Source organism: Giraffa tippelskirchi, chromosome 3 (assembly GCF_054371585.1).
Source record: "Giraffa tippelskirchi isolate mGirTip1 chromosome 3, T2T-mGirTip1v1.2.pri, whole genome shotgun sequence".
In the NCBI taxonomy this organism is placed as follows: Eukaryota; Metazoa; Chordata; class Mammalia; order Artiodactyla; family Giraffidae; genus Giraffa; species Giraffa tippelskirchi.
Window position 1 is genome coordinate 96785424 of NC_137277.1, and position 18974 is coordinate 96804397.

At 36.1% G+C, this 18974-nt stretch overlaps 1 protein-coding gene across 2 annotated transcripts in view; it reads right to left on the reverse strand.

Annotated features, from left to right (window-relative positions):
• The window catches only part of SLC4A10 (solute carrier family 4 member 10), a 450611-nt gene that overhangs the window by 344080 nt on the left and 87557 nt on the right, over positions 1–18974 (reverse strand). For both annotated transcript variants that reach the window (XM_081581599.1, XM_081581598.1), the window contains exons 2-3: positions 15030–15095; positions 13068–13134 (exon numbers count right to left, since the gene is read on the reverse strand). The gene's annotated coding sequence lies outside the window, so the exon portion shown is untranslated. The remainder of the gene's footprint in view (positions 1–13067; positions 13135–15029; positions 15096–18974) is intronic.

The following is an 18974-nucleotide window of genomic DNA, read 5'->3' on the forward strand; positions in this document are numbered from 1 at the left end:
TAGCACTCTCTTCTGGTCTGCAAAGTTTCCGCTATGAAATCCACTGGTCGTCTTACAGGGATTCCCTTGTATGTGAGGAATATCTTTTCTCTTGATGCTTTTAAAATTCTCTTTGATTTTAGGCAGTTTTATTATACTGTGTTTTGGAGAAGATTGTTTTGGGTCAAAATTTTGGTGGAATCTGTGAACTTCACAAATTTGGATATCCAAATCTCTCCCCAGATTTTTGATATTCTGATCCATTATTCCTTTAAATAAGCTCTCTACCCCCCTTTCTCTCTTCTCTTCTTCTGGGACTCCAATTATGTATAATGCATTCAGTTCAGTTCAGTCGCTCAGTCGTGTGCGACTCTTTGCGACCCCATACATTGCAGCATGTCAGGCTTCCCCGTACATCACCATCTCACCAAGTTTACCCAAATTTATGTCCATTGAGTCAGTGATGCCATCCAACCATCTCATCCTCTGTCATCCCCTTCTCCTCCAGCCTTCAATCTTTCCCAGCATCAGGGTCTTTTCAAATGAGTCAGATCTTTGCATCAGGTGGCCAAAGTATTGGAGTTTCAGCTTCAACATCAGTCCTTCCAATGAACACTCAGGACTGATCTCCTTTAGGATGGACTGGTTGGATCTCCTTGCTGTCCAAGGGACTCTCCAAAGTCTTCTCCAACACCACAGTTCAAGAGCATCAATTCTTTGGTGCTCAGATTTCTTTATAGTCCAATCTCACATCCATACATGACTACTGGAAAAACCATTGCCTTACCTAGATGGACCTTTGTTGACAAAGTAATGTCTCTGCTTTTTAATATGCTAAGTTGGTCATAACTTTCCTTTCAAGGAGTAAGCATCTTTTAATTTCATGGCTACAGTCACCATCTGCAGTGACTTTGGAGCCCCAAAAAATAAAGTCAGCCACTGTTTCCCCATCCATTTGCCATGAAGTGATGGGAACGGATGCCATGATCTCAGCTTACCGAATGTTGAGCTTGTATAATGCATAGACTATTTCTTTTAACGGAATTCCATAATTCATGTAGGTTTTATTTACTTTTTCATTCTTTTTCCTTTGTTCTCCTCTGACTGGATAATTCCAAATGACCTATCTTCTATTTTACAAATTTTTTTCTTCTGCTTGATCCACCCTGTTGTTGCTCACTCTTGCATTTTTCATTTCACTTGTTGTCTTCTTGAGCTCCAAAATTCCTGTTCAATCCTTTTTATGACCTCTGTATCTCTGTTAGACTTCTTGTTATTATGCATTATTTTCCTGATTTTATTAAATTGTCTTTCTGCATTGTCTTACTAGACATTGAGCTTCCTTAAAACATATATTTTAAATTCTGTATTAGGAAAATCACAGATCTTTATATTTTTGGGGTCAGTTTCCTTGATTTTTGATGTTCCTCAAAGTCTTTCATTGCTGTTTTCACATGTGAAGAAGAAATCAATTCCTTCAATCTTTACTGGCTGACTTCAGAAGAGAAATACCTTCTGTCCACTCTAAATTCTGAGGCTTTCTCAAACTTTTCCTATGGATACACCTGCTCTATACCTCTTGTTCCCTCTGGTGGGGGAATTCTTAAGATTGTATGCCACCTTTAATAATGCAAAGCCAGGCCAGGTGCTAACAGCCTCTCTTGTGCTTTTCCTAGGACAGTGCTGGATGCTCAAAGTTAGTGTGATTTTTCCCAGTCCTGTAGAGTCAGTCTGACTTTCTGCTCATGGTCACTAGCCATCTATAAAGGCTTGCTTTCATGTAGCCACCCATGGTTGGGGAGGGAGTGTGTGGATGAGGTGGGCCTGTGGGCAAGCGGGGAGGAAGCAAGGAGTCACCAGTTTCTCATGGATGGGCTTCCTGATGGAGTCCATGACACAATAGGATCAGCAAGCCCTTGATGCCCTTCAAGAGCACTGCTTGCTGTTCTCCTATTTAGGGCACACTACAGACTATTCTATACGGAGTGAGAAAGAAGTCAGTCTCTTTGGCAGCATCCTAAACAGCTGATGAAACAGGCACTAACTCATATTTCTCACTTTCCCCTATGGGAGAAGTCATGGACTCAGAGATCTCTTTCAACATGGAGCTATGCCATCTTAGGGGAAAAGTAACATGGGTCAATTGAAATGGTTCTTCTTACCCTCTACAGTTCAGTTCAGTTCAGTAACTCAGTCGTGTCCAACTCTTTGTGACGCCATGGACTGCAGCACGCCAGGCTTCCCTGTCCATCACCACCTCCTGGAGTTTACTCAAACTCATGTCCAGTGAGTCCATGATGCCACCCAACCATCTCATCCTCTGTCATCCCCTTCTCCTCCTGCCTTCAATCCTTCCTAGCATCAAGGTCTTTTCCAATGAGTCAGCTCTTCACATGAGGTGGCCAAAGTATTGGAGTTTCAGGTTTAGCATCAGTCCTTCCAATGAATATTCAGGACTAATTTCCTTTACAGTTGACTAGTTTGATCTCTTTGCAGTCCAAGGGACTCTCAAGAGTCTTCTCCAATACCACAGTTCAAAAGCATCAATTCTCTGGCGCTCAGCTTTCTTTATAGTCCAACTCTCACATCCATACATGACTACTGGAAAAACAATAGCCTTGACTAGATGGACCTTTGTTGGCAAAGTAATGTCTCTGCTTTTTAACATGCTGTCTAGGTTAGTCATAACTTCCCTTCCAAGGAGCAAGCATCTTTTAATTTCATGGCTTCAGTCACCATCTGCAGTGATTTTGGAGCCCAGAAAAACAAAGTCTGTCACTGTTTCCACTGTTTCCCCATCTATTTGCCATGAAGTGATGGGACCAGATGCCATGATCTTAGTTTTCTGAATGTTGAGCTTTAAGCCAACTTTTTCACTCTCTTCTTTCATCAGAGGCTCTTTAGTTCTTCTTCACTTTCTACCATAAGGCTGGTGTCATCTGCATATCTGAGGTTATTGATATTTCTCCCAGCAATCTTGATTCCAGCTTGTGCTTCACCTAGCCCAGCATTTCTCATGATGTTCTCTGCATAGAAGTTAAATAAGCAGGGTGACAATATACAGCCTTGGTGTACTTCTTTCCCAATTTGGAACCAGTCTGTTGTTCCATGTCCAGTTCTAACTGTTGCTTCCTGACCTGCATACAGATTCCTCAAGAGGCAGGTCAGGTGGTCTGGTATTCCCATCTCTTGAAGAATTTCCACAGTTTGTTGTGATCCACACAGTCAAAGGCTTTGGCATAGACAATAAAGCAGAAATACATGTTTTTCTGTATGGACTTCCCTGGTGGCTCAGATGGTAAAGCGTCTGCCTACAATGCGGGAGACCCGGATTCAAACCCTGGGTCGAGAAGATCTCCTGGAGAAGGAAATGGCAACCCACTCCAGTATTCTTGCCTGGAAAATCCCATGGAGTGAGGAGTCTGGTAGGCTACAGTCCATGGGGTTGCAAATAGTCGGACACAACTGAGCAACTTCACTTTCACTTTCACATGTTTTTCTGGGACTCTCTTTTTTGATGATCCAATGGATGTTGGCAATTTGATCTCTGGTTCCTCTGCCTTTTCTAAATCCAACTTGAACATCTGGAAGTTCATGGTTCACGTACTGTTGAAGCCTGGCTTAGAGAATTTTGAGCATTACTTTACTAGTGTGTGAGATGAGTGCAACTGTGCAGTAGTTTGACCATTCTTTGGCATTGTCCTCTTACCCTCTTAAATGCATCCAATGCCAGATTTTTTTTTTGCTCCAACAGTGTGCTGGAATTTCTCCATTGGACCTCTGGACTTCTACAAAGGGTTTCCTGTCTCTGGGCAATAATCTAAGTTGGTAGTTTTTGAGGGAAATACAGCAGAAAACTCTATTCCATTATGTTGATGACATCACTCCTGGCTAGCCATTTTCTAAATTAAAATGAAATAAAGCTGAAATCTTATTTCATGTCTTATATCAATAAGTATTCCTGATAAAATAAAGATCCAAACTTTAGAAATAATAACTAAGCCATATACGAATGGAAGAGAGTAAAACATGAGGAGTGAATTCTTTTTTTTAAAAATCCAACTCCATTGTCTTTATTGTTTTTTAATATAAATTTATTTAATTGGAGGCTAATTACTTAACAATATTGTAGTGGTTTTGCCATACATTGACATGGATCCGCCACGGGTGTACATGTGTTCCCCATTCTGAACCTCCCTCCCAGCTCCCTCCCTATCCCATCCCTCTGGGTCATCCCAGTCCACCAGCCCTGAGCTCCCTCTCTCATGCATTGAACCTGGACTGGCAATCTATTTCACATATGATAATATACATGCTTCAATGCCATGTCCCAAATCATCCCACCCTCGCCCTCTCCCACAGAGTCCAAAAGACTGTTCTATACATATCTGTGTCTCTACTGCTGTCTGCCATATAGGGTTATAGTTACCATCTTTCTAAATTCCATATATATGGGTTAGTATACTGTATTGGTGTTTTTCTTTCTGACTTACTTCACTCTGTATAATAGGCTCCAGTTTCATCCACCTCATTAGAACTGATTCAAATGTATTCTTTTAATGGCTGAGTAATATTCCATTGTGTATATGTACCACAGCTTTCTTATCCATTTGTCTGCTGATGGACATCTAGGTTACTTCCATATCCTGGCTATTATAAACAGTGCTGCAATAAACATTGGGGTACACGTGTTGAGGACTGTATTCTTTATAATTTTTAGGTGAAGCACACAGCACAAAAACCATAAACACTCATATATTTGAATACATAAATATATAAAATATTATATAGAGGAAAAAAGTTAAATATTTGACACTTGCCTGAAAAAAATAATCAGTGTTCATCACACTAAGGTAACCATCAAGTTCCAACAGGTTATACTTTGACCTCCCTGTAAGAACTTCCAAAGTAGATAACATCTGAAAAGACTTTTTTTTTTAATTTTTTAATTGAAGAATAATTGCTTTATAGAATTTTGTGGTTTTCTGTCATATATCAATAAGAATCAGCCATAGGTACACCCATGTCCCCTCCCTCCCCATGCCCACCCTTCAGCCTGTCACAGAGCCCCTGCTTGATTTTCCTCAGTCACACAGCAAATTCCCATTGGCTATCTATTTTACATATGGTATTGTAAATTTCTATGTTACTCCCTCCATACATCTCCCCTTCTCCCTCTTCTCCTCCCTCCATGTCCATAGTCTATTCTCTATGTCTGTTTCTCCATTGTTGCCCTGAAAATAAATTCATCAGTGCATCTTTTTAGATTCCCTATATATGTGTCAGTATACAATATTTATATTTCTCTTTCTGACTTACTTTACACTGTATAATAGGCTCTAGGTTCATCCACCTCATTAGAATGGATTCAAATGCATTCATTTTTATGGCTGAGTAGTATTTTGCTGAATACATGTACCACAGTTTCTTTATCCATTCATCTGTCAATGGACATCTAGGTTATTTCCATGTTCTAGCTATTGTAAATAGTGTTACAATGAACATTGGGGTACATGTACCTTTTTCAATTTTGATTTCCTCAGGGTATATGCATAGGAGTGGGATTGCTAGGTCATATGGTGGTTTTACTCCATCTTCCATAATGGTTGTATCAGTTTACATTCCCACTAGGAATGCAAGAGTGTTCCCTTTTCTCCACATCCTCTCCAGCATTTATTGTTTGTAGACTTTGATGATGGCCATTCTGACTGGTGTGAGGTGGTATCTCATTGTAGTTTTGCATTTCTCTAATAATGAGTGATGTTGAGCATCTTTTCATGTGCTTGTTAGTCATCTGTATGTCTTCTTTGGAGAAATGTCTCTTCAGGTCCCTTTCCCACTTTTTGATTGGGTTGTTTGCTTTTCTGGTAGGAGTTGTATGAGCTGCTTATATATTTTAGAAATCAATTCTTCGCCAGTTGTTTCCTTAGCTATTATTTTCTCCCATTTTGAGGGTCGTCTTTTCACCTTGTTTATAGTTTCCTTTGCTATGCAAAAGCTTTTAAGTTTAATTAGGTCTCACTTGCTTATTTTTATTTCCATTACTCTAGGAGGTGGGTCATAGAAGATCTTGCTTTGATTTATGTCATAGAGTGTTCTGCCTAAGTTTTCCTCTAAGAGTTTAATAGTTTCTGACCTTACATTTAGGTCTTTAATCCACTTTGAGTTTATCTTTGTGTATGGCAATAGGTAGTGTTCTAATTTCATTCTTTTGCACATACTGTCCAGTTTTCCCAGCACCACTTATTGAAGAGGCTATCTTTGCCCTATTGTATATTCTTGCTTCCTTTGTCAAAAATAAGGTACCCATAGGTGCGTGGGTTTATCTCTGGGTTCTCTATCTTGTTCCATTGGTCTATATTTCTGTTTTTGTGCCAGTACCGTATGGTCTTGATGACTGTAGCTTTGTAGTATAGCCTGAAGTCAGGAAGGTTGACTCCTCCAGCTTCGTTCTTCTTTCTCAAGACTGCTTTGGCTATTCAGGGTCTTTTATGTTTCCATATAAATTGTGAAAGTTTTCATTCTAGTTCTATGAAAAATGCCATTGGTAATTTGATAGGGATCACATTCAATCTGCAGATTGCATCTGACAGTATAATCATTTTCACAATATTTATTCTTCCTACCCAGGAACATGGAATATCTCTCCATCTGTTTATGTCATCTTTGATTGATTTCTTTCATCAGTGTCTTATAGTTTTCCACATACAGGTCTTTTGTCTCCTTGGGTAGGTTTATTCCTAGATATTTTATTATTTTTGTTGCAATGGTGGATGGTACTGATTCCTTAAATTCTCTTTCTGATTTTTCATTGTTAGTATATAGGAATGCAAGTGATTTCTGTGTATTGACCTTGTATCCCGCAACTTTGCTGAATTCACTGATTAGCTCTAGTAATTTTCTGATAGTTTCCTTTGGGTTTTCTACATATAGTATCATGTCATCTGCAAACAGTGAGAGTTTTACTTCTTCTTTTCCGATCTGGATTCCTTTTATTTACTTTTTTTCTCTAATTGCTGTAGCTAGGACTTCCAAAACTATGTTGAATAACAGTGGTGAGAGTGGACACCCTTGTCTTGTTCCTGATCTTAGAGGAAATGCTTTCAGTTTTTCACCATTGAGAATAATGTTTGCTGTGGGCTTGAAAAGACTTTTAAAAGCAGAGAATCCTTCCTTTCGTTTATAGCCTCCAGCTTGAACCTATGGATTTAATACTTGTAATCAGTTAGAATTTACCATTACTCTCAGTCATTCTAGATGTTTTCTCCACAACCCTCCATAGACACTTATCATTCCAAAAGTTTGCCCACACTTACCCCAATAGGTACCTCATTCTTTCACTTGTAATTCGGATGTCCCTAAGTGCTCCAACTTCCTGCATCCTTTCCGTTAATATCCAAATAAAATGACTCACCCTGCCCCAGTACACTCAAAAGCTTCTCATGGGGACTAAGAAAGCTACCTCTATTTTTAATCACATTTTGCTCTGGATTACACCTTCTTCTATAATTAAATGTAAATGAATTAAACACCCTAATCAAAAGTCAGAGACTGGAAAAATGGATAAAAACATATAATTCAACTATATGCTTTCTACAAGAGACTCACCTGAGATCCAAAGACACAAACAGGTTGAAAGTGAAAGAATGAAAAAAGATATTTCATGCAAATAGCAAACAAAAGAGAACAGGAATGGCTATAGTAATGTCAGACGAAAAAAAAAGAAAAAAAATCCAAACAACCCAATCATGGTTAAGGTTCTGTGCTCCCAATGCAGGGGACCTGAATTCGATCCTTGGTCAGGTAACTAAATCTCACATGCCACAACCAAAAGATCCCACATGCCACAACTGAGACCTGGCACAGTCAAATAAATAAGTAAATAAATGTTTTTTAAAGTGGGCAGAGGACCTAAATACACATTTCTCCAAAGAAGACAAACAGATGGCTGACAGGCACATGAAAAAGTGCTCAACATCGCTACTTATTAGAGAAACGCAAATCAAAACTACAATGAAATATCACCCATACCCATCAGAATGGCCATCATCAAAACTTAACAAATAATAAATGCTGCAGAGGGTGTAGAGAAAAGGAAACCCTCTTACATGGTTGTTGTTGTTCAGTCACTCAGTCGTGTCCAGCTCTTTGCAACCCCATGGACTGCAGCATGCCAGGTTGTCCTGTCCTTCACCATCTCCCAGAGTTTACTCAAACTCATGTCCATTGAGCTGATGATGCCCTCCAACCATCCCATCCTCTGTCGTCCCCTTCTCCTCCTGCCTTCAATCTTTCCCAAAATCAGGGTCTTTTCTAATGAGCTGGCTCTTTGCATCAGGGGGCCAAAGTATCGGAGCTTATACTGTTAGTGGGGACATAAATTGGTGCCGCCACTATGGAAAACAATATGAACGTTTCTCAAAAAACTAAAAGTAGAGCTATCATTTGATGCAGCAATCCTACTCCTGAGTCTATATCTGGAAAAGATGAAAACTCTAATTTGAAAAGATATGTGCACCCCAACGTTCATAGAAGCCCAATTTACAATAGCCCAGACATGAAAGCAACCTAAATGCCCATCAACAGATGGATGGATAATACATGTAATATACATATCTATATTAATATATATAAATATATATAATAGGATACTACTCAGTCATAAAAAAGAACAAAATAATGCTATTTGCAACAACATGGAGAGACCTAGATATTATCATACTAAATAAGTCAAACAAATACCATATGATATCACTTTTACATGAAATCTTAAAAATTTTACAAATGGACTTATTTACAAAACAGAAACACAGTCACAGACATAGAAAACAAATTTATGGTTATCAAAGGGGGAAGGTAGTGAGGTATAAATTAGGAACGTGGGAGCCTTTGACTGTGTGGATCACAATAAACTGAGGAAAATTCTGAAACAGATGGGAATACCAGACCATCTGACCTGTCTCTTGAGAAACCTGTATGCAGGTCAGGAAGCAACAGTTAGAACTGAACATGGAACAGCAGACTGGTTCCAAATAGGAAAAGGAGTACGTCAAGGCTGTATATTGTCACCCTGCTTATTTAACTTATATGCAGAGTACATCATGAGAAATGCTGGGCTGGAAGAAACACAACCTGGAATCAAGATTGCCGGGAGAAATATCAATAACCTCAGATATGCAGCTGACACCACCCTTATGGCAGAAAGTGAAGAAGAACTAAAGAGCCTCTTGATGAAAGTGAAAGAGGAGAGTGAAAAAGTTGGCTTAAAGCTCAACGTTCAGAAAACTAAGATCATGGCATCCAGTCCCATCACTTCATAGGAAATAGATGGGGAAACAGTGGAAACAGTGTCAGACTTTATTTTTTGAGGCTCTTAAATCACTGCTGATGGTGATTGCAGCCATGAAATTAAAAGACGCTTACTCCTTGGAAGGAAGGCTATGGCCAACCTAGATAGCATATTTAAAAGCAGAGACATTACTTTGCCAACAAAAGTCCGTCTAGTCAAGGCTATGGTTTTTCCAGTGGTCATGTATGGATGTGCGAGTTGGATGGTGAAGAAAGCTGAGCGCTGCAGAATTGATGCTTTTGAACTGTGGTGTTGGAGAAGACTCTTGAGAGTCCCTTGGACTGCAAGGAGATCCAATCAATCCATCCTAAAGGAGATCAATCCTGGGTGTTCATTGGAAGGACTGATGTTGAAGCTGAAACTCCAATACTTTGGCCACCTCACGCGAAGAGTTGACTCATTGGAAAAGACCCCAATGCTGGGTAGGATTAGGGGCCTGAGGAGAAGGGGACGACAGAGGATGAGATGATTGGATGGCATCACTGACTCGATGGACATGGGTTTGGGTAGACTCCAGGAGTTGGTGACGGACAGAGAGGCCTGGCGTGGTGCAATTCATGGGGTCGCAAAGAGTCGGACACGACTGAGCGACTGAACTGAACTGCATTGTACATAAAACAGATAAACCGCAAGGACAAATTGGACAGCACAGAGAATTATATTCAATACTTTGTAATAACTTAAAATGGAAGAGAATCTGAAAAAGAATATATACAGCTGAATCACTTTGCTGTACACCTAAAATGAACATGACATTGTCAATGAAATACACTGCAATTTTTTTAAATCCCAATGTTTTTGCAGAAATAGCAATGGCAACCCACTCCAGTATTCTTGCCTGGAAAATCCCATGGATGGAGGATCCTGGTAGGCTACAGTCCATGCGGTTGCAAAGAGTTGGACACAACTGAGCGACTTCACTCACTTAGAGTAAAAAGGCAACTTATAGAATAGTAGAAGATATTTGCAAATCATGTATCTGATAAGGGATCAATATTCAGAATACATACAGAATTCCTAAAATTTAACAAGTAAACCAAACAAGCCAATTCAGAAATGTGCAAAGGACCTGAGTAGACATTTCTCCAAAGAAGATACACAAATGGTTAATAAGCTCATGAAAAGATGCTTAACATCACTAATCATTTGGAAAATGCAAATCAAAACATAATGAAATATCACCTCACACACATTTTTATTGATGGCCTATCAATATGTATGATCTGCAATATGTATGAACCTTGAGATCATCAACCTAAGTGACATAAGCCAGTCACAAAAAGACAAATTATATATTAATTCTCTTATATGAAATAGTCAAAATCATAATGATAGAAAGTACAGTGGTGGCTGCCAAGAGTTGGGGAAAGCAGAGAATGGAGAGTTACTGTTTAATAGATATAGATTTCAGTTTTACAAGATGAAAAGAATTATGGGGATGGATGGTGGTATTGACTACACAACAATGTAAATGTATTTATTACCACTGAAGTGTACACTTAAAAATAGTTAAGATGGTAATTGTTATGTTACGTATATTTTAACACCATTTAAAAAGAAAACAAAATAGCTGAAAAAATGAATCATATATTATATGAAAATATAAAAATGGATGTTACCCTTGTAATTAGAGTTTAATATACATGAACATTTTTATATTCTCTTCTTTACCAAGACTCTGTTTGCTACAATACAAATACTAGAACTAGAAACCAGAAGACAATAAACACAATTAAATTATATATAAGGGAATTTCACTAGTTTTTTTAATTCAAAATATTTATTATGCTAAATACCATATATGTGAAATCTGTGAATCAGTTCCTGGTTAATGTAGTGTAAAATCCTGCTGGGCAGAAAGACATATATGATTAACTAACTATGAATGTTACAATAAACAAATAATAATTGAAGATCAGATGAGGGAACACTACCTCTAATATAAAATAAATAATATGTGAGCTGGTCCTTAAAGAGATCTGTAGGAAAATATCAAAAAGACTAAAAGGTGAAAATAGAATCCAAGACCCAGATACAAGAAAGAAAAATAAAATTGGTGTACCCCCTTTCAAAAAAAATGGAAGAAATAATGGCCCCAAATCTCTCATCTATGGTGAAAGATATGAATGTACAGTTTCAGTAACTTAGCAATAAAAGTCTAAGCACAGTATGATCAAAAACATGAAAACCAAATAAAAAGAGAAGAGTATTAAAAGTAGTCAGGAAAAAAATGACAAAGTACTTACAGAGGAACAAGGACTTACATGGACACTGGCTTCTCATCAGAAATTATGGTCATCAGAAGACAGTAGAACAACATAGGAAAATTCTAAAAGGAAAAAATGCCAACCCAAAATTGTATACCCAGTGAAAATATTCTTTAAGAATAAAGGCAAAATAAAGACATCTTCAGATAAAAGAAAAACAAGAAATTTTATTGTCAGGATGCCTGAACAACAGGTAATGACAAAGGAAGTTCTTCAGGCTGAAGAGAAAGGATACCAGAGAGGAAATCAGATATTTGTAGAAGCATTAAGAGTATTAGAAATAGAAAATATCAGACTAAATATAAAGATTGCTCTTTCCTCTTAATTTCTATAAAAGATAAGTAACAATTACAATAATAACGATAAAAGGTAGGTAAATGGATTATGATGCAAAATTCCTATCATTCAGATCAATTAGTAAAATATTAACCCTAAAGAGACTGTAAAGTATACGTGTTGCAATTTTAGAGAAAATAACTTTTAAAAAATAATTTTAAAATAATGAAAAGAGATACAGCCAGAAGTCCAATACATGCTAGAAAAAAATTTAAGAGATAAGAATATGCCTTTTTTCAGGGGAGAGTATTCAATCCAGTGGAATGTTAGCAGAAAAAAAAATTAAGAATTTAATGCTTAGAGAAGTAACAAAACAAGTATAATTTTCTTCCCCTCCAAAATAAATTCTAATTTTTTTCTTACTGGAATGACACTGATATATCCCAGATTCAATCAAATGTATGAACATATATTTATTGGTATAACTAAATCGTCTCTAAAGATGCTTGGGCTCAGAAGTAGTGTTTACTGTGAGTATTGCCACCTGTGGATGAATAGGAGATTAACAACATACATAAGGGAGCACTCTGTCTGCAAACTTTCTTGTAAGTATAGACTTCCCTTCTGCAAAGAAAAAGGGAAAATAATCAAGAATAGGTTGCAGGGAGGTAAATCATCTTTGGTCACTTTAACAAGTTTACTTTCTGCTTTCAAATATATTCAAACAATAGAGTTGGTAAACTTCTAGTTCCCAAAAATAACTCGATTATCTAACTAACTTTTTATCTTTTTTTCTGAGTTCAAAGTACCTTTCACTGATCTTTTTTTGCATTTTCCTAAAGCCATACCCATCAAGAGACCCCTGAATCTTATAATTTAAATTGACAATATTTTATCTGTGACCTAGGCTTTAGTGCCACTTAGTGTTCAAATTACAGAACTGCAGCAAGTCAAAGCCACCGAATTTGTCACAGCACCCTCAAAATAATTCCTTTCAATATAAAGGTCTCTAATCCCTGCCCACTTTACTCTGCCTGACACATACGAGCAAAATGCAAAACAGCATATATTAGATACCTTTACGACTTTTATCAGGGTAAAGTGGAAAATAAAGTGCCACAGATCTTTTTTTCTTCCTCTGCTTGAATCATCTAGTACTGTGCCATGACTCCAAATATAAATCAGAACTGACTTACTGAAAGTAGAGGGAAGACAGGTCACTTTCTCAGAGAAGAAAAAAATCCAGCTATTCAGGAACAAGACCTAACAAATAAATCACACATTAACAGAAAATAAAAACACTGATGCAATTTTATAAACAAATGCTGAAATTAAAACATCAATTATGAGAATTAGGTTCTATAATCGTAATTATATTTAATAATTAATGATAAAATAACCAAGTAGGCATTTTCTATTCATCACAACAAATTTCACACCAAATTTGCAAAATTTTCACTGCATGGGGATAAGGAGGATTGGAAAAATGAACAACAGAATAGTGTGTTACAAAAGAATAAATATTAAAAACAAGAGAGGCGTTTTTAAAAAGTATAAAATACACTGGAAAAAATAGCTAATAGAAAGGCAAATATGAATGTGGAGAGATTAAAGAAAAGAAAAAAGGAAAAATTTGGCCAACAAATGAAATAAAGAAAAATTCACATTGAAATTATGAATAAAATAACATCATTCAAGTTTACTTGGGAATAACATTACTGATAACTATCAATTTTAAGACCAAAATAATGATCCAGATGTATTGTTAATCAGAACTTAAAAAATAGAGAGACCAAAATTTCCATTTTGCAAATCTGTGGCTATGCTTTATAAAATCTTAAAAATAGGTAATTTAAAGGAAATTTCATAGTGGCTCTTTTTTTAATTAATTTATATTTTATTGAAGGATAATTGTTTTACAGAATTTTGTTGTTTTCTGTCAAACCTCAACATAACTCAAAAGTTTTAAATTATGGAAATTTTAGGAAATTTTAAAACACCAACTTGTACTCCCACTAATTGGAGATAATCACTACCAATATTTTGTTCTAAATTTTCCAGCCTTTTATTAATGTAAAATTTACATGTCTAAATGGAATCCTCATGATTTAATGACCAGGTTTTCCTCTTAATACTTTTATATATATATATATAATTAAATAATTTTTACCATTTTAAACAACTACTGGTATTTCATTTTATAAACCCACACTAATTTTTTAACCACTGTATTGCTGGGTATTTTGGCTGACTCCACTGTGTAGCTATCATAAACAAATATTGGGTTCACATCCTTGAAACCAGACCTCATACAAACACAATTATTTTCTCAGACAAAGAACTAAAAATTGAATTGTAATGTTAAAACTTTATAGAATTTTTTAGGTAATTGTCCCAATGAAAGGATTTATCAATAGTGTGGTTTTTCTGTATCTTGCCAATAATGAGCATAATCATTTTTTCATCTCTGTTACAGTTTCATATACAAAAAAAGTACCTTCTTATTTTCATTTGCTCTTACTTGACTTCTTTAAAAAGTAAATATGTTTTACATGATTACTGGCTACTGGACGTCTTTGTGAATTGCCTGTTCATGTCTCTGGATATCTACAGGAATGCAGGGCAGGTAATACAGTGGTTAACAGCATAGGCTTGGGCTACGACTGCCTGAATTTTGAAGCCTTAATCTATCACCAACAGTAAGACCTCTGCGAGCTTCAATTTCCTCATCTATAACATAAAGATAACAACAGTACTTAGCTCTCCAGATGAAATGACGACCTAACATGTACCACATGCTTTTTTATTTTAACTCTTTGTTCACCATATGTATTGCACTCATTGTCCCCAGTTGTCAGTTGCCTTTTGATCTTGTTTATAGTGAATTTTGGCAGACAGAAACTTTAAAATTTTTTAGTAAAATCTATCACTCTTTTTCTCAGGATATTTGCCTTTGGTATCGTACTTAGAAAGGCAACAGATTTAGAGGAGTAAAGATAGTACAACTTTTTCAGGAAAGCAAAATATATCTGGCATGTGTATAGCGAATTAGATCAAATTCCAGGATTCTTCTTCTCATGCACCTCTACCAAGCATGCACAATTTTTAAGTAACTTCAGTTTTAAAAAGAAATGCACAAAAATCACAAGGCCACTCACCATACATAAACTGCCGATGGTCATGACTTGCTGAGTTTCCTGGTTTGACTGAATCTTGACCTTTGGCTTCAATAAAAGATACATAAATACATGTAAATTATAGACATACCATAGTAACTTAAGTTCCCCTTTTAACCCGTTTCCCAGATAACTGTAAAAATTTTATAGAACAATTAATTATTCTTCAATCAAAGAACTTCCCAGAATCACCTATATGTGAGGGAATCTGGCTTGTGAGTGAAACTTTCTGCACTCCATCCTTAGCAAATATAACACAAAGACTTTCAAAGTTTAAGCAAAATAAATCACTAGTAAGGCAGCAAAGTGCTGACTCATTTGAACTGGGAGAACATTTTCCATCCAGCAGAGGACAGTACACACAAGCTGAAATATCACAAACTATGAGCTGGTTCGTACACATATCTAATACATAGCATTATTTGTCATGGTCTCATTACAGAGATAGGATTCGGTCAATTAATATTTCTGAAATAAAATTGTAAGCAGCAAAACATAATTGAAATTTATAACAACGTCTCAAATTTAGTTTAATACTAATTCAGTTTTAATATCTAAAGAATTTATCTAACAAGTAGAAGTACAGGTGAGTATTATATTTTCATTTATAATTCATTCAGAAATTCAAGCCAAAAAGTTTCCACTGGCTATATCAAGAGCGTGTTTTTAATCATTACAAGAAACTGAATTCAAGTGAGCCACTTCAGGAACATTAACAGTAGCAATATAATATGCTAAATTTAAAAAACAAGAACTGTGTCTAAAATCTCAGTATTCTTATTACACAGATACTTCAGGCAATTTTTGCTTCTTTCACAATTATAAAATTGTGGTTAAAATTAGAATCATTCAATCAGAAAAGGCTACTGATCTTCCCAAGGTCACAAACAAGTAAGCAATTGTATATCAGTGATAAATTTTTCTTAGTCTGCTACTCTATCCACTACAGTATGTAATTTCTGCCATAAACATCTTAAAATATGTAAGAAGTCATAAGAATTGCTAATACTACTTTTCAGCACTGTCATATTTTGTCCGCTGAGCCAAGCATACCAGATGTCTTTAAATAAAAGATTTAGACAGCATAAAAATAAAGTGTTATTGTATACGGAGTTTTTTTAAATACACCAATACATTGGGATACCATAAGGTTTGAATATATGCTATTACAGAAGAGCAGAAACATTTATAAATACTAATAGAATATATCTAAGACAAGAAGAAATAGTGATCATAAATGTGAACGATTAAGAAGAAAACAGTGAAAAATTAATGTAACACTCTGCCTGATAAAGAATATCTTAACTATTTTAACAAAATGAGCTAAATCATACATTCCCATTCTTGAAGAAGATATGGATTTTTCATTTCCTAAAATTAATATGCCCCATCAGTGTACAGTTCTACTAGAATCTATGAAAGACCACTGTTTATAAGTAAACTGAAATGACTGAGGGGATAAACAAATTGTGAGGTGATTATTAGGATTAATACTGGGTGTTACTGTATTTAAACACATAGTCACACACCCAGCCAGTAAAACTGAAACTGTCTGTGAGAACAGGTTTGAAACAATAGCTTCATCCTGAGCTGCACTTGTGCATCTGTTACATTTACACAAATCACTCTAGATGTTTAAGTGAACATTTCTCTCCCCCATTTCTAGCCACAGATGATCGTACAGGGGAAAGTAGAAGCAGAAAGAGAGAAGTCAGAATGTCAAGTCTTACATCCACATATGTAAAAGGATATTAAAGGATACATTTGAATATATATAAATATAACAAAAATCATTATTTTAAAATGCTCAATCAAATAGCTTAAAGTATACTCTCCATTGCCTGCAGACTGTAAAACTTCCTTAGCATGACATACCATATTAAAGCCCTCTATAATCTGTCCAAACCTGTATTTTTAGCCTAATATTGCACCACTCACATATATGACCCCCTTATTCTTTCCACACTGATGCTTGCCGTTTTCCTAAATTCACAAAATGTTATGCTTTTGTGCTCTTAAGCAAGCCATTTCTTTGCCTTCATTATCTTTTTCCAGTTCACCTATAGAACTTGAACTCATCCTTCAATACTCAGTTTACTTACCATAAGATGTTATCATTATTTGCTTATTTGGATGTCAGGCTTTGACAGACTAGTTTTTGAGCTCCTAATAGGCAAAAAGAAACTTAGCTGTCTTTATATTCCTAGCATCAATCACACTGCCAGGCATACAGTTGATTTCTAAATGTGTGCTGAATGGTGAATGAATGAATGCACCAATATTCAATTGGTACTCACACTTTTTTTAGGAGTGGCAGAATCTGTTTCCCTCTACTCTTCTCAAACATTCAAAAACACTATAAATAAACCACAGTGATACTCTCTTCTTTTCCCCATAACTATTCCACTCTTGTTCGCAACAACTCCTAACTTCCTAATAAAACATCTCTATTTTGAGGAATTAAGACACATTATTCCAGGAAAATGGAGTAGAGGTATTTTCCCATATTCCTACCACTGGGTACAACTAGAAATCCTGGATATGAAAATATATAAACAGTTCATACTATCCAACATAAAAAAAAACTGATTAAAAAAATGGGCAGAAGACCTAAAGAGACATTTCTCCAAAGAGTACATGCAGACGGCCAACTGGCACATGAAAAGATGCTCAACATTGCTAATCAGCAGAGAAATGTAAATCAAAACCACAATGAGACATCACCTCACACCTGTCAGAATGACTATCATCAAAAAGTCTACAAATGACAAATGTTAACAAGGATGTGGAGAAAAAGGAAACCTTGTACACTGTTAGTAGGAATGTAAATTGGTGCAGCCACTGTGGACAACAGTATGGAGGTTTATCAAAAAACTACAAATAGAATTACCCTAGGACTCAGCAATTCTACTCCTGGGTATATATACAAAAAAACCCCACTAATTTAAGAATATACATGCACCCCAATGTTCATAGGAGCCTTATTTACAATAGCCAAGGTACGGAAGCAACCTAAGTGTTCATCAACAGATTAATGGATAAAGAAAATGTGGTGTGTATATTTATATATACACATATATATATATAGAGAGAGAGAGACGTACACACACACAATGGAATGCTACTCGGCCATAAAAATGGATGAAATTTTGCCATTTGCAGCAGTGTGGATGAACTTGGAGGGTATAACACTAGCCAGACAGATAAAGACAAACACTACGTGATATAACTTACATGTGGAATATAAAAAATACACAAACCAGTGAATATAACAAAAAAGAAACAGACTCAGAGATACAGAAAACAAATCAGTGGTTACCAGTGAGGAGAGGGGAGAGGCAACATAGGGGTAGGAAATTAAGAGGAACAAACTATTATGCATAAAATAAGCTACAAGGCTATATTATAGGAGTGACAGAGTATATTATACAATATATATTATATATATCCACAAAGATATATTATACAATATAGGGAATATAGCTAATATTTTATATAAGTGGACTATAACCTTTAAAAATTGTGAACCACTATATTGTACAATTATATAACCTTGTACATCAACTATACTACAATTTTAAAAATCACCCCCCAAATCCTGGCTATATATAAAATAAACAGAAGATTCTGAAAGGCAGAGAGAAGAAAGCAGATTGGCCAAGTACATCAAAACACAAGGAACAACATGATGGTGAGTTCCTTGGGTTTTATTTTTGCCTCATATATCCCAGACTTGCAGCTGAAGAACCCAAGAACCTGACGACATCAGCAGGTACTGACAAAATGCTCAGACACTCAGTCATGTCTAAGTTTTTGTGACCCTTTGGACTGTAGCCCACCAGGTTCATCTGTCCATGGGATCTTTCAGGCAAGAATACTGGAGTGGGTTGCCATTTCCTCCTCCAGGAGATCTCCCCAACCCAGGGA